This window comes from Hyla sarda, chromosome 4 (genome assembly GCF_029499605.1).
Source record: "Hyla sarda isolate aHylSar1 chromosome 4, aHylSar1.hap1, whole genome shotgun sequence".
NCBI lineage: Eukaryota > Metazoa > Chordata > Amphibia > Anura > Hylidae > Hyla > Hyla sarda.
The window spans coordinates 362,669,117-362,693,455 of record NC_079192.1 but is presented as its reverse complement, the minus strand read 5'-3'; the positions used below and the strand labels follow the sequence as shown (position 1 = coordinate 362,693,455).

At 46.6% G+C, this 24,339-nt stretch overlaps 1 protein-coding gene across 1 annotated transcript in view; it reads right to left on the bottom strand.

The window, feature by feature from the left end:
• The window catches only part of SLC25A48 (solute carrier family 25 member 48), a 183,620-nt gene that overhangs the window by 67,827 nt on the left and 91,454 nt on the right, over positions 1 to 24,339 (bottom strand). The window lies entirely within an intron of this gene.

Genomic DNA, 24,339 nt, shown 5'->3' with positions numbered 1-24,339 from the left:
TAACTACACAAAATTCCATCATTCCTATACAAGTTGTAAACTTGGCGTTATACAAGTTTTTACAAGTTATAAAAAGGGTTATTCCACTTTAAGCATTTTTTTACATTATGCTGGGGCTGGTGTAATAATGAAAAAAGTTATACTTACCTATCCCGATACCCCAGTGATTGGTTGAGCTGGCAGGTGCTTCTGAGACATCTTGTCTTGGAAGTAGGCAGAAAAGATGAGTAACAAGGAATCAGCAGCAGCTGAAATGGGAGCTGGGGTCTGGAAAGAATAACTTTCATTTTCACTTTTACACCAGCGTCAGCATAAAATTATTTTTTTCCCCCCCAGAATATCCCTTTAAGTCACTGGGTGACTTATATGTCAAATTTCTCTATTTGATGGGTGAATAAAACATCATGTTTATTGTATCCCATTTGGAGTGTTGTCTTCCAATTTGCTTCTTTTTTGGGTGACTTATACCAAAGGCAGGTCTACAGGTTCTTGTGGTAAGAAAGGAATGGATGAATACCATGGACTCTTGATCCACCATTACCAAGTGGGACTTAAAAGACACCCGCAGAAACACATTCACTTCAACAATTCAAAGATTTATTGAGGATTATGGCATAAATCTTTCTAGGATTGAGAACTGAAATGTTAACTTCAAATCAAAGACTCTTATTAGTTAAAGGGGTTATCCAGGAAAAAACTTTATATATATATATATATATATATATATATATGTCAACTGGCTCCAAAAAGTTAAACAGATTTGTGAATTACTTCTATTAAAAAATCTTAATCCTTTCAGTACTTTTGAGCTTCTGAAGTTAAGGTTGTTCTTTTCTGTCTAAGTGCTCTCTGATGACACGTGTCTCAGGAACCGCCCAGTTTAGAAGCAAATCCCCATAGCAAACCTCTTCTAAACTGGATGGTTCCCGAGACACGTGTCATCAGAGAGCACGACAGAAAAGAACAACCTTAACTTCAGAAGCTCATAAGTACTGAAAGGATTAAGATTTTTTAATAGAAGTAATTTACAAATCTGTCTAACTTTCTGGAGACAGTTGATATATATTAAAAAAAGTTTTTTCCTGGATAACCCCTTTAAGCCAGTGCTTTCTAACTCACAGTCTCTCAGTCAGGCAAGTGCTCTCTAATTCACTGTCAGTTGAATTGTCAACCTGCATAGAAGGTGATGGAATCTTCCTCCTTTACAAACTGTCACGATGCCGGCTGGCAGGTAGTGGATCCTCTGTGCCAGAGAGGGATTGGCGTGGACCGTGCTAGTGGACCGGTTCTAAGCCACTACTGGTTTTCACCAGAGCCCGCCGCAAAGCGGGATGGTCTTGCTGCGGCGGTAGTGACCAGGTCGTATCCACTAGCAACGGCTCACCTCTCTGGCTGCTGAAGATAGGCGCGGTACAAGGGAGTAGGCAAAAGCAAGGTCGGACGTAGCAGAAGGTCGGGGCAGGCAGCAAGGATCGTAGTCAGGGGCAACGGCAGAAGGTCTGGAAACACAGGCAAGGAACACACAAGGAACGCTTTCACTGGCACTAAGGCAACAAGATCCGGCGAGGGAGTGAAGGGGAAGTGAGGTGATATAGGGAAGTGCACAGGTGTAAACACTAATTGGAACCACTGCGCCAATCAGCGGCGCAGTGGCCCTTTAAATCGCAGAGACCCGGCGCGCGCGCGCCCTAGGGAGCGGGGCCGCGCGCGCCGGGACAGAACAGACGGAGAGCGAGTCAGGTAGGGGAGCCGGGGTGCGCATCGCGAGCGGGCGCTACCCGCATCGCGAATCGCATCCCGGCTGGCAGCGGAATCGCAGCGCCCCGGGTCAGAGGACGTGACCGGAGCGCTGCCGCGGGGAGAGTGAAGCGAGCGCTCCGGGGAGGAGCGGGGACCCGGAGCGCTCGGCGTAACAGTACCCCCCCCCTTGGGTCTCCCCCTCTTCTTAGAGCCTGAGAACCTGAGGAGCAGACTTTTGTCTAGGATGTTGTCCTCAGGTTCCCAGGATCTCTCTTCAGGACCACAACCCTCCCAGTCCACTAAAAAAAATTTTTTCCCTCTGACCTTTTTGGCAGCTAAAATTTCTTTGACCGAGAAGATGTCCGAGGAGCCGGAAACAGGAGTGGGAGGAACAGATTTGGGAGAAAAACGGTTGAGGATGAGTGGTTTGAGAAGAGAGACGTGAAAGGCATTAGGGATACGAAGAGAGGGAGGAAGAAGAAGTTTATAAGAGACAGGATTAATTTGACACAAAATTTTGAAAGGACCAAGATAGCGTGGTCCCAACTTGTAGCTAGGGACACGGAAGCGGACATATTTAGCGGAGAGCCATACCTTGTCTCCAGGGGAAAAAACGGGGGGAGCTCTTCTTTTCTTATCCGCGAACTTCTTCATGCGTGATGAAGCCTGTAAGAGAGAATTTTGGGTCTCTCTCCATATGATGGAAAGGTCACGAGAAATTTCATCCACAGCGGGCAGACCAGAGGGCAAGGGAGTAGGGAGGGGGGGAAGAGGGTGACGGCCGTACACCACGAAAAATGGGGATTTGGAGGAAGACTCAGAGACCCTGAAGTTATACGAGAATTCGGCCCATGGGAGGAGATCTGCCCAGTCATCCTGGCGGGAGGAAACAAAATGTCGCAAATAATCACCCAAGATCTGGTTAATCCTTTCTACTTGTCCATTGGACTGGGGATGATATGCAGAAGAAAAATTTAATTTAATCTTGAGTTGTTTACAGAGAGCCCTCCAGAATTTAGACACGAATTGGACGCCTCTATCCGAGACAATCTGCGTAGGCAACCCGTGAAGACGAAAAATGTGTACAAAAAATTGTTTAGCCAACTGAGGCGCAGAAGGAAGACCAGGAAGAGGGATGAAATGTGCCATTTTGGAGAATCGATCAACGACCACCCAAATAACAGTGTTGCCACGGGAAGGGGGTAAATCAGTAATAAAATCCATACCAATCAGAGACCAAGGCTGTTCGGGGACAGGCAGAGGATGAAGAAAACCAGCGGGCTTCTGGCGAGGAGTCTTATCCCGGGCACAGATAGTGCAGGCTCGCACAAAGTCCACAACATCCGTCTCCAGAGTCGGCCACCAATAGAAGCGGGAGATGAGTTGCACAGATTTCTTGATACCCGCATGACCTGCGAGATGGGAGGAGTGACCCCATTTGAGGATTCCGAGGCGTTGGCGAGGAGAAACAAAGGTCTTTCCTGGAGGAGTCTGCCTGATGGAGGCAGGAGAAGTGGAGATCAGGCAGTCAGGTGGAATGATGTGTTGCGGAGAGAGTTCAACTTCAGAGGCATCCGAGGAACGAGAGAGAGCATCGGCCCTAATGTTCTTATCGGCAGGACGAAAGTGAATCTCAAAATTAAATCGGGCAAAGAACAGAGACCACCGGACCTGGCGAGGATTCAGCCGTTGGGCAGACTGGAGGTAGGAGAGGTTCTTGTGGTCGGTGTAGATAATAACAGGAGAACTTGATCCCTCCAGCAGATGCCTCCATTCCTCAAGTGCTAATTTAATGGCTAGAAGCTCTCGATCCCCGATGGAGTAGTTCCTCTCCGCTGGAGAGAAGGTCCTAGAGAAAAAACCACAAGTGACAGCATGCCCGGAAGAATTTTTTTGTAGAAGAACAGCTCCAGCTCCCACTGAGGAGGCATCAACCTCCAATAGGAAGGGTTTGGAAGGGTCAGGTCTGGAGAGGACGGGAGCCGAAGAAAAGGCAGACTTGAGTCGTTTAAAGGCGTCTTCTGCTTGAGGAGGCCAGGACTTGGGATCAGCATTTTTTTTGGTTAAAGCCACGATAGGAGCCACAATGGTAGAAAAATGTGGAATAAATTGCCTGTAATAATTGGCGAACCCCAAAAAGCGTTGGATAGCACGGAGTCCGGAGGGGCGTGGCCAATCTAAGACGGCAGAGAGTTTGTCTGGATCCATCTGTAGTCCCTGGCCAGAGACCAAATATCCTAGAAAAGGAAGAGATTGGCATTCAAACAGACATTTCTCAATTTTGGCATAGAGTTGGTTGTCACGAAGTCTCTGAAGAACCATACGGACATGCTGGCGGTGTTCTTCTAGATTGGCAGAAAAAATTAGGATATCGTCCAGATATACAACAACACAGGAGTATAACAGATCACGAAAAATTTCATTGACAAAGTCTTGGAAGACGGCAGGGGCGTTGCACAGTCCAAAGGGCATGACCAGATACTCAAAGTGTCCATCTCTGGTGTTAAATGCCGTTTTCCACTCGTCCCCCTCTCTGATGCGGATGAGGTTATAGGCGCCTCTTAAGTCCAATTTAGTGAAGATGTGGGCACCTTGGAGGCGATCAAAGAGTTCAGAGATGAGGGGTAAGGGGTAGCGGTTCTTAACCGTGATTTTATTAAGACCGCGGTAGTCAATGCAAGGACGTAGGGAGCCATCTTTTTTGGACACAAAGAAAAATCCGGCTCCGGCAGGAGAGGAGGATTTACGGATAAAGCCCTTTTTTAGATTCTCCTGGACGTATTCGGACATGGCAAGAGTCTCTGGGGCAGAGAGAGGATAAATTCTGCCCCGGGGTGGAGTAGTGCCCGGGAGGAGGTCGATAGGGCAATCATAAGGCCTGTGAGGAGGTAGAGTCTCAGCTTGTTTTTTGCAGAAAACATCCGCGAAGTCCATATAGGCCTTAGGGAGACCGGTTACTGGAGGAACCACAGAGTTACGGCAAGGGTTACTGGGAACCGGTTTTAGACAGTTCTTGGAACAAGAGGACCCCCAACTCTTGATCTCCCCAGTGGACCAATCCAGGGTAGGGGAATGAAGTTGAAGCCAGGGAAGTCCAAGGAGAATTTCCGAGGTGCAATTGGGGAGGACAAAAAGTTCAATCCTCTCATGATGAGATCCGATGCTCATAAGAAGGGGCTCCGTGCGGAAACGTATGGTACAGTCCAATCTTTCATTATTTACACAATTGATGTAGAGGGGTCTGGCGAGACTGGTCACCGGGATGTTGAACCTTTTGACGAGAGAGGCTAAAATAAAATTTCCTGCAGATCCAGAGTCCAAGAAGGCCACTGTAGAGAAGGAGAAGGCAGAGGCAGACATCCGCACAGGCACAGTAAGACGTGGAGAAGCAGAGTAGACATCAAGGACTGTCTCACCTTTGTGCGGAGTCAGCGTACGTCTTTCCAGGCGGGGAGGACGGATAGGACAATCTCTCAGGAAGTGTTCGGTACTAGCACAGTACAGGCAGAGGTTCTCCATACGGCGTCGTGTCCTCTCTTGAGGTGTCAGGCGAGACCGGTCGACCTGCATAGCCTCCACGGCGGGAGGCACAGGAACAGATTGCAGGGGACCAGAGGAGAGAGGAGCCGAGGAGAAGAAACGCCTCGTGCGAACAGAGTCCATATCTTGGCGGAGTTCCTGACGCCTTTCGGAAAAACGCATGTCAATGCGAGTGGCTAGGTGAATAAGTTCATGTAGATTAGCAGGAATTTCTCGTGGGGCCAGAACATCTTTAATGTTGCTGGATAGGCCTTTTTTGAAGGTCGCGCAGAGGGCCTCATTATTCCAGGACAATTCTGAAGCAAGAGTACGGAATTGTACGGCATACTCGCCAACGGAAGAATTACCCTGGACCAGGTTCAACAGGGCAGTCTCAGCAGAAGAGGCTCGGGCAGGTTCCTCAAAGACACTTCGGATTTCCGAGAAGAAGGAGTGTACAGAGGCAGTGACGGGGTCATTGCGGTCCCAGAGCGGTGTGGCCCATGACAGGGCTTTTCCGGACAGAAGGCTGACTACGAAAGCCACCTTAGACCTTTCAGTGGGAAACAGGTCCGACATCATCTCCAGATGCAGGGAACATTGGGAAAGAAAGCCACGGCAAAACTTAGAGTCCCCATCAAATTTATCCGGCAAGGATAAGCGTATCCCAGGAGCGGTCACTCGCTGCGGAGGAGGTGCAGGAGCTGACGGAGGAGATGACTGCTGAAGCTGTGGTAGCAACCGTTGTAGCATAACGGTCAGTTGAGACAGCTGTTGGCCTTGTTGCGCTATCTGTTGTGACTGCTGGGCGACCACCGTGGTGAGGTCAGCGACAACTGGCAGAGGAACTTCAGCGGGATCCATGGCCGGATCTACTGTCACGATGCCGGCTGGCAGGTAGTGGATCCTCTGTGCCAGAGAGGGATTGGCGTGGACCGTGCTAGTGGACCGGTTCTAAGCCACTACTGGTTTTCACCAGAGCCCGCCGCAAAGCGGGATGGTCTTGCTGCGGCGGTAGTGACCAGGTCGTATCCACTAGCAACGGCTCACCTCTCTGGCTGCTGAAGATAGGCGCGGTACAAGGGAGTAGGCAAAAGCAAGGTCGGACGTAGCAGAAGGTCGGGGCAGGCAGCAAGGATCGTAGTCAGGGGCAACGGCAGAAGGTCTGGAAACACAGGCAAGGAACACACAAGGAACGCTTTCACTGGCACTAAGGCAACAAGATCCGGCGAGGGAGTGAAGGGGAAGTGAGGTGATATAGGGAAGTGCACAGGTGTAAACACTAATTGGAACCACTGCGCCAATCAGCGGCGCAGTGGCCCTTTAAATCGCAGAGACCCGGCGCGCGCGCGCCCTAGGGAGCGGGGCCGCGCGCGCCGGGACAGAACAGACGGAGAGCGAGTCAGGTAGGGGAGCCGGGGTGCGCATCGCGAGCGGGCGCTACCCGCATCGCGAATCGCATCCCGGCTGGCAGCGGAATCGCAGCGCCCCGGGTCAGAGGACGTGACCGGAGCGCTGCCGCGGGGAGAGTGAAGCGAGCGCTCCGGGGAGGAGCGGGGACCCGGAGCGCTCGGCGTAACACAAACCAATGTCTCCTCAATAGACATAGTCCCGCCATCTCTTAGTACAGTCTTCAATAGGCGTGTCACTAATATAGCACAGAGGTTTGAGTATTAAAATAGGCTATTTCTGGCCTACAGAGAGCCTCAATAGGGGTATTGAACACTTTGCTGTGTTCTAACATGCATATGGAGTGTGCTGGGGTAGTGAAATAATACTGTTATTCAGAATAACATGCAGATTACCGACATCGCTTTTAGAATCACTGCCGCAGAGCGGCACAATGACAGAGCCTGGTGGTGGCATCAGTATGAGGAGACCATATAGTGGCTAAATGACACAGCGTGGAGGTTTTGTCAGCATGAAGAGACCATATAGTAGCTGAATGACACAACCTGGAGGTTTTGTCAGCATGAGGAGACCATAAAGTGGCTAAATGACACAGCGTGGAGGTTTTGGCAGCAAGAGGTGACCATATAGTGGCTGAATGACACAGTGTGGAGGTGTTGGCAGCATGAGGAGACCATATAGTGGCTGAATGACACAGCGTGGAGGTGTTGGCAGCGTGAGGAGATCATATAGTGGTTGAATGGCACAGCCAGGAGTTGGCAGCAGCATGAGTAGACGCTAGGCCTTCCCAATCCCTAAGATTAAAAGATGAATTCAGAAATTTAAACGGAAGATTTTGGATTGCTAGTGCTACCTACCATAACAACATTTTTATTCTCAGAACCAGGCCCAGCAGCAGTAACAGTAACCATATATTGCCTGAATGACACAGCCTGGAGTTGGCTGAAGCATGAGGAGACCCCATAGCTTCACAATACCCCCCCCCCCCCCCCCAAAAAAAAAGAGGAATTTTTGAAATTTAAAATGAAGAATTTGGATAGCTAGTGGTACTTACCATAACAACAGTTTTATTCCCAGGCCCAGCAGCAGTATCAGAAAACCATATATTGCCTGAATGACACAGCCTGGAGTTGGCTGAAGCATGAGGAGACCATTGAGATTTTTTTATTTAAATTTAAAATTTTGAAATTTAAATTAATAATTTTGTTTTAGTGTCCTAGACCCCGGCGTGTGGGTACAAAGGGCCAAATCTAACAAGCCCCCACAGGGCTCATGTGGCCGTGAGATGTAGGCGCAATGTCTCCATTGCCCTGGCCGGCCATTGTTCCAACACTTTTCACCAAGGCAAACCATGTGAAGATCAGCATGACACCGCCATGCCCTGTACACATGGTATGCTGAAGTGCCACTGAGACCGGGCAGTGGAGGCTGAGGACATGGTGGAGGATGAGGAGGTGGAGTCGAACACTGTCACAGGACCAATGGGCTGACAGAGTGGAGCTGGAAGCAGCATGAGTACACAAGAGTGGTTCACAACCCCTAAAAGTAAAAGGTGAATGTTGAAATCTCTATTGAAGATGCATGTTAGGTAGTGCTTCCATCCAAAAATTTGAGGCCCAAGCCCAGAAGCATCAGTAAGTCAAGTAGTTCCTGAAAGACACAGTCAGGAAAAGGCATCAGCAGAACACAAGAGGATTTCATAACCCCTAAGATTGAAAGATCAATGTTGAAATCTCAATTAAGCATGTATGTCAGCTAGTGCAAAACATCCATACATTTAAGGCCCAAGCCCTGAAGTATCAGTAAGCCAAGTAGTTCCTGAAAGACACAGGAGCAGTCAGGAGAAGGCATCAGAAGTACCTAAGAGGGTTTCATAACCCCTTACATTGAAAGATCAATGTTGAAATTTCTATTAAGCATGTATTTAGCTTGTGCTAAACATCCAAAAATTGAAGGCCCATGCCCAGAAGCATCAATAAGCCAAGTAGTTCCTGAAACACACAGTCAGGAGCAGGTATCATCAGTACCCAAGAGGCTTTCATAATCCCTTACATTGCACAATCAATTTTGAAATTTCAATTAAGCATGTATGTAGCTAGTGCAAACATCCAAAAATTAATGGCCCAAGGCCAGAAGCATCAGTGAGGCAAGAAGTTCCTGAAAGACACAGGATCAGAGAGGAGCAGGCATTCGCAGTACCCAAGAAGGTTTCATAACCCCTTACATTTAAAGATCAATGTTGAAATTTGCATTAAGCATGTATTTAGCTACTGCTAAACTTCCAAAAATTAAAGGCCCAAGGCAAGAAGCATCAGTAAAGCAAGTAGTTCCTGAAAGACACAGGATCAGTCAGGAGCAGGCATTCGCAGTACCAAAGAGGGTTTCATAACCCCTTACATTTAAATATCAATGTTGAAATTTGCATTAACCCCTTAAGGACTCAGCCCATTTTAATTTAATTTTTACGTTTTCATTTTTTCCTCCTCGCCTTCTAAAAATCATAACTCTTTTATATTTTCATCCACAGACTAGTATGAGGGCTTGTTTTTTGCGCGACCAGTTGTCCTTTGTAATGACATCACTCATTATATCATAAAATGTATGGTACAACCAAAAAACACTATTTTTGTGGGGAAATTCAAACGAAAAACGCAATTTTGCTAATTTTGGAATGTTTTGTTTTCACGCCGTACAATTTATGGTAAAAGTGACGTGTGTTCTTTATTCTGAGGGTCAATACGATTAAAATGATACCCATTATTATATACTTTTATATTATTGTTGCGCTTAAAAAAAATCACAAACTTTTTAACCAAATTAGTACGTTTATAATCCCTTTATTTTGATGACCTCTAACTTTTTTATTTTTCTGTATAAGTGGCGGTATGGGGGCTCATTTTTTGCGCCATGATCTGTACTTTTTTTTGATACCACATTTGCATATAAAAAACTTTTAATACATTTTTTATAATTTTTTTTTAAATAAAATGTATTAAAAAAGTAGGAATTTTGGACTTTTTTTTATTTTTTTTCGTTCACGCCGTTCACCGTACGGGATCATTAACATTTTATTTTAATATTACGGACATTTACGCACGCGGCGATACCAAATATGTCTATAAAAAATGTTTTTTACGCTTTTTGGGGGTAAAATAGGAAAAAACGGACGTTTTACTTTTTTATTGGGGGAGGGGATTTTTCACTTTTTTTTTACCATAGGGGACTATTCATAGCAATACCATGATTGCTAATACTGATCTGTTCTATGTATAGGACATAGAACAGATCAGTATTATCGGTCATCTCCTGCTCTGGTCTGCTCGATCACAGACTAGAGCAGGAGACGCCGGGAGCCGCACGGAGGAAGGAGAGGGGACCTCCGTGCGGCGTTATGAATGATCGGATCCCCGCAGCAGCACTGCGGGCGATCCGATCGTTCATTTAAATCGCGAACCGCCGCAGATGCCGGGATCTGTATTGATCCCGGCACCTGAGGGGTTAATGGCGGACGCCCGCGAGATCGCGGGCGTCGGCCATTGCCGGCGGGTCCCTGGCTGCGATCAGCAGCCGGGATCAGCCGCGCATGACACGGGCATCGCTCCGATGCCCGCGGTTATGCTTAGGACGTAAATGTACGTCCTGGTGCGTTAAGTACCACCTCACCAGGACGTACATTTACGTCCTGCGTCCTTAAGGGGTTAAGCATGTACAAGGTGGGCCATTTATATGGATACACCTTAATAAAATGGGAATGGTTGGTGATATTAACTTCCTGTTTGTGGCACATAGTATATGTGAGGGGGGAAAATTTTCAAGACAGGTGGTGACCATGGCGGCCATTTTGAAGTTGGCCATTTTGAATCCAACTTTTGTTTTTTCAATAGGAAGAGGGTCATGTGACACATCAAACTTATTGGGAACTTCACAAGAAAAACAATGATGTGCTTGGTTTTAACTTAACATTATTCTTTCATAAGTTATTTACAAGTTTCTGACCACTTATAAAATGTGTTCAATGTGCTGCCCATTGTGTTGGATTGTCAATGCAACCCTCTTCTCCCACTCTTCACACACTGATAGCAACACCGCAGGAGAAATGCTAGCACAGGCTTCCAGTATCCGTAGTTTCAGGTGCTGCACATCTCGTATCTTCACAGCATAGACAATTGCCTTCAGATGACCCCAAAGATAAAAGTCTAAGGGGGTCAGATCGGGAGACCTTGGGGGGCCATTCAACTGGCCCCCGACGACCAAACCACTTTCCAGGAAACTGTTCATCTAGGAATGCTTGGACCTGTCACCCATAATGTGGTGGTGCACCATCTTGCAGGAAAAACTCAAGGAACGTGCCAGCTTCAGTGCATAAAGAGGGAAACACATCATCATGTAGCAATTTCGCATATCCAGTGGCCTTGAGGTTTCCATTGATGAAGAATGGCACCACTATCTTTGTACCCCATATACCACACCATACCATCAATTTTTGTGTTCCAACAGTCTTGGAGGGAACTATCCAATGTGGGTTAGTGTCAGACCAATAGCAGTGGTTTTGTTTGTTAACTTCACCATTCACATAAAAGTTTGCCTCATCACTGAACAAAATGTTCAGAGTAAACTGAGAGTCCTGTTCCAATTTTTGTTTTGCCCATTCTGCAGCACCTGAAACTACGGATACTGGAAGCCTGTGCTAGCATTTCTCCTGCGGTGTTGCTATCAGTGTGTGAGGAGTGGGAGAAGAGGGTTGCATTGATTATCCAACACAATGGGCAGCACATTGAACACATTTTATAAGTGGTCAGAAACTTGTAAATAACTCATGAAAGAATAAAGTTACATTAAAACCAAGCACATCATTGTTTTACTTGTGAAATTCTCAATAAGTTTGATGTGTCACATGACCCTCTTCCTATTGAAAAAACAAAAGTTGGATTCAAAATGGCCAACTTCAAAATGGCTGCCATGGTCACCAACCATCTTGAAAAGTTTTCCCCCCTCACATATACTAATGTGCCAACCATATAAATGGCCCACCCTGTATTTAGCTACTGCTAAACATCCAAAAATTTAAAGCCCAAGGCCAGAAGCATCAGTGGGGCAAGTAGTTCCTGAAAGGCACAGGATCAGTCAGGAACAGGCATTCGCAGTACCCAAGAGGAGTTCTTAACCATAATTGTGAAGTCTTGGTGTAGAAGCTTGGTCAATCTACTATGAGGCATCTGGCATTGGTGGGTGGAAATCCTGGCTGATCCATGCCTGTTTCCTCTTCGCAAAGGTCAGTCTCTCCACATTTTTCGTGGACAGACGAGTTCGCCTTGGGGTGACTATGGCCCGGCCGCACTAAACACCCGCTCTGATGGCACACTACTGGCCGGGCAGGACAACTTTTCCAGGACCTGAGCTAGCCACCACTTGCTAGCTCAGGTCCTGCTCCATGTCTACCTGCTGCTGATGAGTTGCTTCACTATGCGGGTGAAGAAAGCTACTCATCAGCGACTGTAGGCTTAGGCTGTTGATAATGGAGCTGGTACTGCTCCTGCCACCCCTACCCTCTCCAGCAGCCATGGCAGTGGAAGGTGAACGCAGAGGGCCCCCCGAGTCAGACCTGCGAGTGCATGAACCATGTCACCGATAGGCATCGGCCAACTGACTATGTCGGATCTCTCTGTAGAAGGTCCGTTTGTCCTCCCTCTCAGTGGGTGTAAAAAAGGCCCCCATTCTGTGACGGTAGCGAGGGTCCAATAAGGTGGAGAGCCAGAAGTCATCCCGCTGATGAATTCTGACAATTCGGGCGTCACTACGCAAGCAAATGAGCAGCATCGTGCCATTTGCGCCAGTGACTCGGAGGGACTCCCTGCCTCCATCTCCACTGCATACTGCCACTGTGTGTCTGGGTCCTCTGTCTCACCTTCCTCATAATAACCCACTAGCTCCTCTAGCTGATCATGCTCCTCCTCTCCTGTCCGATGACTAGAAACACAGCACATCTCATCAAACCTAAACTGTGCTCGACTCTGCACGTCAGCCTCCTTGAGTTCAGCCCCCACAGGGCTCATGTAGCCGTGAGATGTAGGCGCAACATCTCCATTGCCGTGACCAGCCAATCGTTTGTTGTAGGCAATGTAGGAGTGGAATTACGTTGTTTATCCCGTAATCCCTGAGACTTACATATAATGTGGCTTCTCCAAAGGGCCTCAGCAAATGGCAGGTGTCACGTATGAGCTGCAACTGGTTCACATTGAAGTTATACAGGGGAGTAGCCCCGGTCTGCTTGGATCATCAAGAAATCGGTGATGGCTTTTCTTTGTCCGTATAGTCTGTCCAACATATGGAGGTTGGAATTCCAACGTGTGGCAACGTCACAAATAAGACTATGTTGTGGGATACCGTTCTGACGCTGCAGCTCAAGGAGGGTGTGCTTTGCAGTGTACGAGTGGCTGAAGTGCATGCACAGTTTCCTTTCCATTGTTAGGATGTCTTGCAAATGGGGTGAAGACTTCAGAAAGTGCTTGACAACCAGATTCAACACGTATGCCATGCAGGGCACATGTTTCACACTTCCTTGTTGCAGCGCGGACACAATGTTCTTCCATTTGTTGGTCACCATGGTTCCCATTTGCAGTTTTCGTGGAGTAAGCCATACTCCGATTTCTTGACAAATGAATTTTATTAGTTCCTCCCCTGTGTGACTCCGTTCGCCAAGGCAAACCATGTGAAGAACAGTGTGACACCGCCAAGCCCTACACACATGGTACGATGAAGGGCCACTGAGATTTGTACGTGGAGTGGAGGCCGAGGACACGGGTGAGGATGAGGAGGTGGAGTCGCACACTGTCACAGGACCAACTGCCTGAGAGTGAGAGCGTGGAGGAGGAAGCGGTGGGACCTGTCCAAGTTGCTGTTGTGGCTGTGCAGGAGCCACATTTACCCAGTGGGCCGTAAAAGACATGTATTGTCCCTGCCTGTAGTTACAGCTCCACACGTCGGCGCGCTGCCGTGCACTTTTGAAGACACCAACAGGCTCAAGGATTGGTACACCTTCTCTCGTACAAAATTGTGCAGGGCTGGTACTGCCTTCTTCACAAAGAAATGACGGCTTGGGACTCTCCACTTCGGCTCTGCACAAGCCATCAATTCTCTGAAAGGTGCAGAGTCCACCACTTGAAATGGGAGGGACTTCAGCACCAACAACTTGGAAAGGAGGACATTCAGCTTCTGCGCCATTGGATGAGTGGGCGCATACTGTTGTCTCTTGGACATGGCTTCACCTATGGATTGTTGACGGAATGGCTGACTACAAGTAGGAGGAGCAGAAGCATCTGGAGCGACAGAAGGAGGGTATGACACACAGCTACCTTCACCTGAGGTGGTGGACCCTTGGCTGGCTGAAAGAGGGAGTGGTGTGCCACTGGGTGATGCGGCAGGCTGGACCACCACATCTGAGCCACGGTTGTCCCAGGCCGCTTTATGGTGGCGCATCAGATGTTGATGCAGAGCCGTGGTGCCAACATTGCTACCCTGTCCACGCTTCACCTTCTGCCGACATATCTTGCATGTGGATGTGTTATCTTCCTCCGGATGCTTGATGAAAAACTGCCAGACCGCTGAGTATCTGATTTTACCACCAACAGTGCGCAAAAATTGACTGCTACTGCCGCCGTCTCCAGGAATCCCTGTTCCACTAGCTCCCTTGAAGGTAGGTTGCTGCGAAGCAGGTGGCCTACCCCGGGCACGTTTGGCTCCTGAATTTCCACTTCTGCCACTCTGCTGACTGGCAACCATGCTAAAACCTTGCTGACCCATCTGCTGCCTCACGGGCAACCTGCAACCCTCTTCTGCTGATGATGATGAAGCCCCCTCTGCATCTGGCTCCCAAGTGCGATCATCTTCATCATCATTGAGTTCTGTCTGCAGGTCACTGATGTCCTCCTCAGGTTCCTCAACAGTGTATGATTCAGGACCCTGAATGCTAGAAACACCACCTCCCACGTAACCCTCCTCATCAATAATTGCCCGCCTAGTGTAGGAAGCGGCAGATGTCTCCTCCACTTCTTGGCTGGGCAGTAGCTGCTGACTGTCGTCAAATGCATCTTCCTCACTGAATAGTGGAGCTGAACCCACTGCGTAAGATACTTCTTTAGGGGAGAGAACAGCATAGGACAGAGACAATTTGGGGACAGGGACTGCTCCATGGCCATGCCAACTGAGAGTTGTGTCTGAGGAACCCACCGACTGTTGACTGGGGGTATAAGATGTTACTTGTGATGAAGTGGATGACCGTGTCAACCAATCGACGACGACAGATGGGTTGTCGGTAGATACACGACCGGTAGCTGATACTGAGAGCTCAGGCCTCTGGCTGCGACTCCTGCTGCCACTCGCCCCTTGTCTGCTGCAACCTCTGCCTGATAAATTTAGGCCTCTGCCACTTCTTTGCCTGACAAACTTAGTGCGTATACAAGGGGAGTAAAATATGCTTCACTACACGCCTTTCACTGTATGTGGGCTTGTTGCATATTAACAGGTTTAAAAAAGTACACTACTTAGATGTAGCTATATGTTATGCACATATGACAGAAAAAAAGGCTCTATAGTACATTTGGAAAACGTATTTTCGTAACACACCAGCCGGTGATTATTATTCCCTGCCCTTTCACTGTATGTAGGTTTGTTTCAGATTAACAGGTACAAAAAAGCACACTACTTATTTGTAGGTATGTGGTATGCACATATGAAAGAAAAAAAGGCTCTATAGTACACTTGGAAAACATATTTTCGTAACACACCAGCCGGTGATTACTATTCCCTGCCCTTTCACTGTATGTAGGTTTGTTTCAGATTAACAGGTACAATAAAGCACACTACTTAAATGATGTTGTGTGTGCTGTGCACGTATGATGGCTATAAAATGCGCCACAGTACAATTGGAAAACATATTTTCCTATAACACCAGCCGGTGATTACTATTCCCTGGCCTTTCACTCTGTGTAAGCTTGTTACAGATTAACAGGTACAAAAAAAAATCACACTAATTTGTAGGTATGTGATATGCACGTATGAGGGCAAAAAAATGCGCTACAGTAGACTTCGAAAACGTAATTTCCTAAAAAAAAAACTGACAGTGATTTCTTTTCCCTGGCCTTTCACTGTATGTGGGCTTTTTATGGATTAAAAAAATGTGGGCTTTTTACGAATGAAAAAAAAATTCACTACTTAGATGTAGGTATGTTGTATGCACATATGAGAGAGCAAAAAAAAAAAAAAAAAACATATTATACACTTTGAAAACTTATTTTGGTAAAACAACTGCCAGTGATTACTTTGGCATGGAATTTCCCAGTATGTACACTTGTTACAGATTTACAGCTCAAAAACAGTACACTGCTTTAATGTACATATGTTGTATACGTATAAGAGCAGAAATATGCACTACAGTCTGCTGAAAATACGTATTTTTGCAAAACACCACCAGTACACAACACTGCAGCAACAATGAAAAAAAAAAATTAAAAGGCACCTTAGACTCCGCTCCCCGATACGGTCCTTGTCATCAGCCACACAGGTTAGAGGATCCACATCCAGCTCCATTACAGCAAGATCCGGCCATGGATCCCGCTGGGATTCCTCTGCCAGATAATCCGGATCTCGCTTCCATCGTGGTGTTCCAGTCACAGCAGCTGGCCCAGCAGGCACAGCAGTTGAGCAAGTTGTCTGCCATGATGTAGCAGTTACTCACTGCACAACAACAACCGCCACAGCCTCTTCCTGCTCCGGTTTCCTGTCTCCTGCAGTCGTCTCTGGATCTAAACTCCGCTTGTCTCTTCCAGAGAAAAATGAGGGGGATCCCAAATTCAGTTGTGGTTTCATAACTCCATGCACATAGAACTCATGGCGGAACAGTTCCCTACATAACGAGCGAAGGTGGCCTTCGTCATCAGTCTCTTAACTGGGAGGGCCTTGGGATTACAGTGATGCTCTCACTACTAATCTCCAGGCATTCCTGTCGGAATTTCGAGGTGTCTTCGAAGTACCAGCCAGAGCTTGCTCCGCTGAGTCGGCATTGCTGAGTCTATCAATAGACAAGATAAGTTCAGCTACTGCGTGGTATCTCGAGAGACCACAATGGACAAGCAAGAACAGGTGAAGAAAAAAGGCTTCTAGTGATAGGTGGTGCTCTGGCTGAATGAAACAAGTTCCAAATATGCAATCCAAGTAGAAAAAAGTCGGCAACTCACCATTCTTCTTAGTTACTTTATTGAATACTCACATTAGATATAAGGGAGAGGGACAATGGGGGGGGGGGGGGGTGCAGCAGGCAACGGTAGCCGTTTCGAACTGATCAGTGCTTCATCTGGCCTATATACATCTCTGGACTGCAGGTAACATTTATACAGGTGTAAGACACACCTCCAACCAATTACCGTTGACTATTTGAAAGTCACGTGGTAAAAAAAACGACAGGTGGAACATTGAGGAAACCATAGAAACATTTACAAACATACTGCCTTATCAAGTTTATCATTTAGGCCGAGGGGGCCGGTAGCATTACTTTTCATTATACAGTGTGCTTGCTTTTTAAATAATTTCTTATCTATTTGTATTCCTGGTGAGGTATAAACACGTTCTAATCCTACAAACTTTAGTACTTCTGCATTGCCCTTGTGTGATTCTATTACATGAGATATAAGGCGTGGTGCACCTTTTCCGGTGCGAATAGAATAAAAATGTTCTCTAATACGTGTGAACAGGTTTCTAATTGTTTTGCCTATGTAATAGAATCCACAAGGGCAAAAAATAGCATAGACAATAAATTTAGACCTACATGTTATAAATTAATTTACAGTATGTGTTACTGACCCAATCCGTAATGTTTTAGACTTCATATTGTATTTACAAAAATAAAAATTTTTACAGGCAAAATTCCCTTTTGGATTAAATGGGTCAAGCCATGTTGAATTGGGTTTTTTAGAACCAGAATTTTTTTTAACATTTCTCCTATTGTCCTGTTTTTTCTATATGCAATAAGCGGCTTCCTTTTTGCTATGGTAGTTACATCTTTATCGGTTTCTAGGATAAACCAGTTTTTGCGAATCGCTTGTTCAATTACCTTATTCATAGTAGTATTTGCAAAAGTGAATCTTCTTGTTTCTGTGGTCTGATTCTTTTTATTTTTCGGAACTAATAACTGATTTCTAATTGCTCAGCGATCAGTGCGAAACGGCTACTGTTGCCTGCTGTACCCCCCCCCCCCCCCCCACATTGTCCCTTTCCTGTATATCTAATGTGAGTATTCAATAAAGTAACTATGAAGAATGGTGAGTTGCCGACTTTTTTCTACTTGGATTGCATTGCTGAGTCTATCTCAGGGCAACTCCTCTGTGGGCGAGTATGCCATACGATTTCGGACTCTTGCATCGGAGTTGTCATGGAATAGTGAAGCTCTTTGCGCTACCATCAAGAGAGGATTATAAAGTCAAATCAAAGATGTCCTCGCTGCACGGGAATTGCCATCTAACCTGAATGAACTTATACAGTTGGCATCCCGGATTGATATCCGTTTCTATGAGTGACATGAGAAACTACATCAAGAAAGGGAGTCTGCGCAACCTCGGCACCTTCCTTGTCTGGCACCTGTCTTCCAGCAACCCTTGCAAATTTTTACGTTGCCTCCAGCAGTGGAGGCTATGCAAGTGGATCGATTGCGCCTGATCCTGCAGGAAAGAACTTGCCGACAAAAAGAGAATCTATGCCTATACTGCACCAGATCACTTCCTCAAGGATTGTCCTCTGCGTCCACTGTCACAGGGAAACGCTCGCACCTAGGGTTTGTGGGAGAGGCCTCCCTAGGTGTGAATACCACCTCTCCATGCTTAAATATGATGGTCCAGCTTTTTCTACCCTCTAAAGAGATCATCTCTGTTCTTGCCTATCTGGACTCTGGCTCAGCGGGAAACTTTATTGATGCCTCCCTAGTTCATAGGTATCATCTGCCTGTGTCTCGTCTGTTTAAGCTTTTGTACATCTCAACGGTCAATGGAGAAAAACTGGACTGTACCGTGCTATATCGCACAGAACCTTTGTCAATGCAGGTCGGAGTCTCGCATAAGGGGAACTTATCCTTCTATGTACTACCTCATTGTACTTCTCCTCTCTTGCTTGGTCTACCATGGTTGCAGCTCCATGCCCCGCAGCTGGATTGGAAGACTGGAAAAGTTCTTTGATGGGGTCCGTATTGCAAAAACCACTGTATTCATACAAGTTTGTATAAGTTGGAACCATCATCTTCTTGTCCTCTGTCCGGTTTGCCTTCGTTCCTCCAGGACTTTGCTGATGTCTTCAGTGAAAAGCAAGCTGAAGTGTTAGCACCACATCGTCCCTACGATTGTCCTATTGACTTACTGCCCAGCACCACTCCTCCCAGGGGCAGAATTTACCCTTTGTCAGTCTCTGAAACTCTGGCCATGTCTAAATATATCCAGGAGAATCTTCAGAAGGGGTTTATCAGGAAGTCCTCTTCCCCTGCCGGAGCCGGGCTCTTCTCCGTGGAAAAAAAAGACGGGTCCTTGTGATCTTGCATTGACTACCGAGGCTTAAATAAAATTACAATAAAGAACCGCTACCCACTTCCTTTAATCTCAGAGTTATTTGATCGTCTGCGAGGTGACAGGATTTTCTCTAAATAAGACCTTCGTGGAGCCTATAATTTAATTTGTATACGTGAAGTGGACAAATGGAAGACTGTATATAATACTCGTGATGGACATTCTGAATATCTTGTGATACCATTCAGACTCTAATGCTCCAGCAGTTTTCCAGGAGTTTGTCAATGGTATTTTCCGTGACCTCCTGTACTCCTGTGTCATTGTCTATTTGGATGACATACTCATCTACTCTTCCAATGTTCAGTCTCATCGCTCCCACCTCTAGTGCTGGGCGATATGACCAAAAATGCATATCACGGTATTTTTGTATGTTATGACGGTTCCACGGCATTTAGTTCCTCCTGCTCCCTGGGGAACTAATCATGTGGGACTCTAGTGCTTCTTTGAGATGCCAGCCGCTGTGCTATAAATGGTTAAGATGCCGGCCGCATACGCTATAGATGGTTAAGATGCGGCTTCTGCAGCTTAACTGGCACTGACATCAGCACCGCTTATGAATATTGATCCATCCTCCCTCCAGTTAGGAGCGGCGAAGAGAGGGAGAACTGGAGGGAGGGGGATGAATATTAAAAAGCGGCTCTGACATCAGTGCCAGTTAACCTGCAGAAGCCCCGCCTGTGCCAGTTAAAGCAAGATATACACATAGAATAAAACTACAATTGCGGGCGAATGGACGGCCGGATCCAGGTAAGGTAGGGCTCGTTTTAATCAGCGTCTCCCACACTATCCACCAGGATAGTGCAGGAGAAAATATCTGACAGTTTTCCTTTAAGTTATGAGCGGAAAGCTGTCAGCTCACCATTCAAGCGCTAAAAGGAAGGCATCTTAACCATTTAAAGTGCATGCGGCCGGCATCTTAACCATTTATAGCGCATGCGGACTGCATCTTAACCATTGTTAGCGCGTGCGGCCGGCATCAACCATTTATAGCACCACGGCCGGCATCTTAACCATTTATAGCACCGTGGCCTGCATCTCATTAATTTAAAGCGCAGGCAGCTCACAGGATTATGATGATGATTATTTCCCTGATGTGGGGACAGCTGCTGTGACTGATAATTCATTCATTTGAGGAGGAGGGGTCTGACCGGTATTGCGGTATCGGAAAAATTCATATCGTGCAGGGAAAAATTTTTGGTATTCGGTATAAACCAGTATATCGCCCAGCCCTACTCCCCTCCACCAAGTGTTACAACGTCTCTGTGAAAATCATCACGATGCTAAACTGGAGAAGTGTACTTTTGAAAAAACTAGCCTCCCTTTTCTGGGCTACATTGTTACCAGTCAAGGCCTACAAATGGATCCCAACAAGTTATCCGCAGTACTGGACTGGCCACAACCTACTGGTCTGAAAGCGATTCAGCGCTTCCTCGGCTTACTATCGGCAATTCATTCCTCACTACTCCACTCTAGTAGCTCCCATTGTTTCGCTTACCAAGAAGACTGCTAATCCTAAAGTCTGGACTCCTGAGGCTGAAGAAGCTTTCAAACAATTAAAGTGCGCCTTCGCTTCTGCTCCCTTGTTATCAAGACCCGATCCGGCTAAGCCATTTATTCTCTTAGTGGATGCATCTTCAGTAGGTGCAGTTTTGACACAAAAATCTGTTTCTTTTTCTATAAAACCTTCTCTTCTGCGGAGAGAAATTATACCATAGGAGATCGTAAGCTCTTGGCTATAAAGTTGGCCTTGGAAAAATGGCGTCATATCTTGGAGGGCTCTGTACACCAAATTACTATTTATACAGATCACAAGAAATTGCTCTATCTACAGACTTATCATTGTCTCAACCCTCGTCAGGCTCGCTGGTCTCTGTTCTTCTCCAGACTTTTTATTCACTTCCATCCAGCAGAGAAGAATCTTCGGGCGGATGATCTTTCTAGATCCTTCGATATACAAGACCAAGAATCCCATCCTCAACATATTTTATTTCCTAATCGTCTCATTTCTCCAGCACCAGCAACTCTTCTGCACCTGCCTCCTGGAAAGACTTTCGTAACTCCCCGTCTCAGACTTCGAGTCTTGAAAGGGGGTCATTCCTCATTGTTGGCCGGTCATGCCGGTATCCGTAAATCCTTACAACTCATATCCCGACAGTATTGGTGGCCAACTTTAAAACAGGACGATGTTGACTTTGTCCGTTCCTGTTTGGTCTGTGCCACGGACAAGACCCCTTGCTCCTAACCTGCAGGACTTTTAAAAACATTTACCAGTTCCTGAGTGACCTTGGACCGATATTGCCATGGGCTTTATTACCGACCTTCCGTCCTCTGGCGGCAATACAGTCATTTGGGTTGTAGTAGACCAATTCTCCAAAATGGCTCATTTTGTGCCCCTGCCAGGATTACCATCGGCACTACAGCTTGCTAAACTTTTTCTCCACCACATCTTCCACTTACATGGACTGCTTACCCATATTGTATCCGACCGGGGAGTTCAATTCGTCTCAAAATTCTGGAGGGCTCTCTGCTCACGTCTCCAAGTCAAATAAAATTTTTCTTCGGCTTATCACCCTCAATCTAATGGAGAAGTCGAAATTGTGAACCAAGTCTTAGGGGACTACCTTCGCAATTTTGTTTCGGCTCATCAGGAAGGTTGGACCGATTTACTCCCTTGGGCCGAGTTTTATTACAACCATAGGGATTCCGAATCCACTGGGACTTCGCCTTTTCATGTAGTCTATGGACTTCATCCACATCCACCCCTTCCCTTGTCTTCTCACTCCGGTGTCCCTATGGCAGATGAACTGGTACAGAATTTCACCTCCATCTGGAAGAATACTCGGCTCTCCCTCTTATTTGCCACGAGATCTCAACTGGACAAGAAAAGGCGTTCTTCTCCTGGATTGTCTCCTGAAGACAGAGTGTGGTTGTCATCTAAATATATCCGATTCAAAGTACCCTGCTATAAACTGGGTCTTCGCTATTTGGGTCCTTTCAAGGTCAAGAAACGTCTAAATCCAGTGGCTTATTCTCTTCATCTGCCTTCCTACCTCTGGATCCCGAATTCTTTTCACGTCTCCCTCTTGAAACCTGTCATGCATAACCGCTTCTCTAAAAAAGACATTTCTCCTACTCCCATTTCAGGTACCCCCGATGTTTTTACTGTCAAGGAAATTCTGGACTCCAAACTTATCAGAGGAAACGTTTCTTCCTTGTAGATTGGGAAGGAATCAGACCCAAGGAAAGGTCTTGGGAGCTACAAGATGAGATTCTAGACCATGACCTAATCCAGAAGTTCTTGTCCTCCAAAAAGAGGGAGAGACAAAAGGGGAGGGGGGTACTGTTACACTCTGCGCTCCAGCTGCAAGCACTGACCATGAGCGCTGAGTCCCTGTGTCCCCATCTGCTGGCAGGGCTGGGATTCGCATAGCGGGATGTGCCCGCATGCGGATCCCAGCCCGTCACTCACCGTGCTCTGCTGCCACCTCCTTCCCTGTGTCTCAGCTCTGGCACACGCATCCCCGTCTCCTAGGGCGTGCGCCCTGGAGCTCTGAAATTTAAAGGGCCAGTACGCCCATAAGTAATGTCACACCAGTCACTACATAAAGTATGTAAAGTTCTTGCACCTCCCCCACTTCCCTGCCGGATCTTCAGTGACCCTAGCCTAAGATTAAGCGTTCCATATTGCCTGTTTGCCTTATGCATGTATCCAGACCTTCCCGCTACGTTATAGACTTTGCAACTTTGCCGCCTACCTTGACCTTATGCTACATCTGACTACGCTACTGCCTTATCCTTCGGTACCTCGCCTTGCCCAGCTACCTGTGTGGTCAAGCCCATCCTGCCTCGCGGCGGGCTCTGGTGAAGACCAGCGGCACCTTAGACTTTAGACTCCCCGATACGGTCTGTGTCATCAGCCACACAGGTTAGAGGATCCACATCCAGCTCCGTTACACCCCTCCTATGGAAACGCTATTTCCTGTCTGGTAGTGTGCACATTACTTGCAGTGGCCACACTTCCAATTCCCTTTTACTTGTGTTTTATTGAGCCAGGTGCCGGTCTCTTTTTTTTTTTCTGAAAACTGGCTTCTCACTAGTACATCTTTAAAGTATATGGTGCGCTTTCAAAAAATAAGCACTACAATGGCTAAAAAAGCAGGAAAATCTTATTATAAAAAAAGCTGATAAAGGGGGGAACACTGTTGTCATGAATAAGAGTTATCATGTAGCTGAAGCTTATCGCCAGTGAGGGACTACTGAAACCTACACTAAACTACAGTCTGTTGCAGACTTTTCAACGTACACAAGTAGAAAAGGGTATCATATCCAATAAGAGTGCAGAAAAACTATTGACGTCACACCCCAAAAATGCAAAATGGTACTTGGTACCCAAGATTCACAAAACACTCATTTCTCCTCCAGGGTGCCCCTTTGTGGCAGGGGTAGGTTCTTTAACCGAACCCCTGTCACAATATGTAGATTGGCTACTTAGGCCCCTTCTTGACAATGTACCTGCACTGGTAAAAGATACTAATGAATTTCTCACAGCACTTGAATAGGTTCCAGTGATGGAAGGATTATTATTAACATCTATATATGTAGAATCGTTATACACATGCATTCCCCAAGAAGGTGCAGTAGAATGCATTTGAGGCATCCTGAAGAGAACTGATAAAAGTAAGGATTTCACAAATTTTATTTGTGAAGCTCTAGGTTTTTTTTTTTGAAGCAATAACGTTTATCAGTCCGGGGAGCAATGGTTTGCCCAAAGGGGCGGAACTACGATGGGCACGCCAATCGCGTGCACCCTAGCTAATTTGTTCCTCTCATGTTTTGAAGAGAGATATGTGTTCTCGCCTGGGAACCCGCACCTCAAGCATGTAAGATGTCACTTCCGAACTCTTAATACTTTAAACTTTTTTTGCTTTCTACACCAGCACAGACAGGGGTTATTTACTGTAAGAGCAGTGAGACTATGCAACTCTCTGCCAGAGTAGGTGGTCATGGTGAACTCTGTAAAAGAGTTCAAAAGGGGCCTGGATGCATTTTCGGAGACTAATAACATTACATG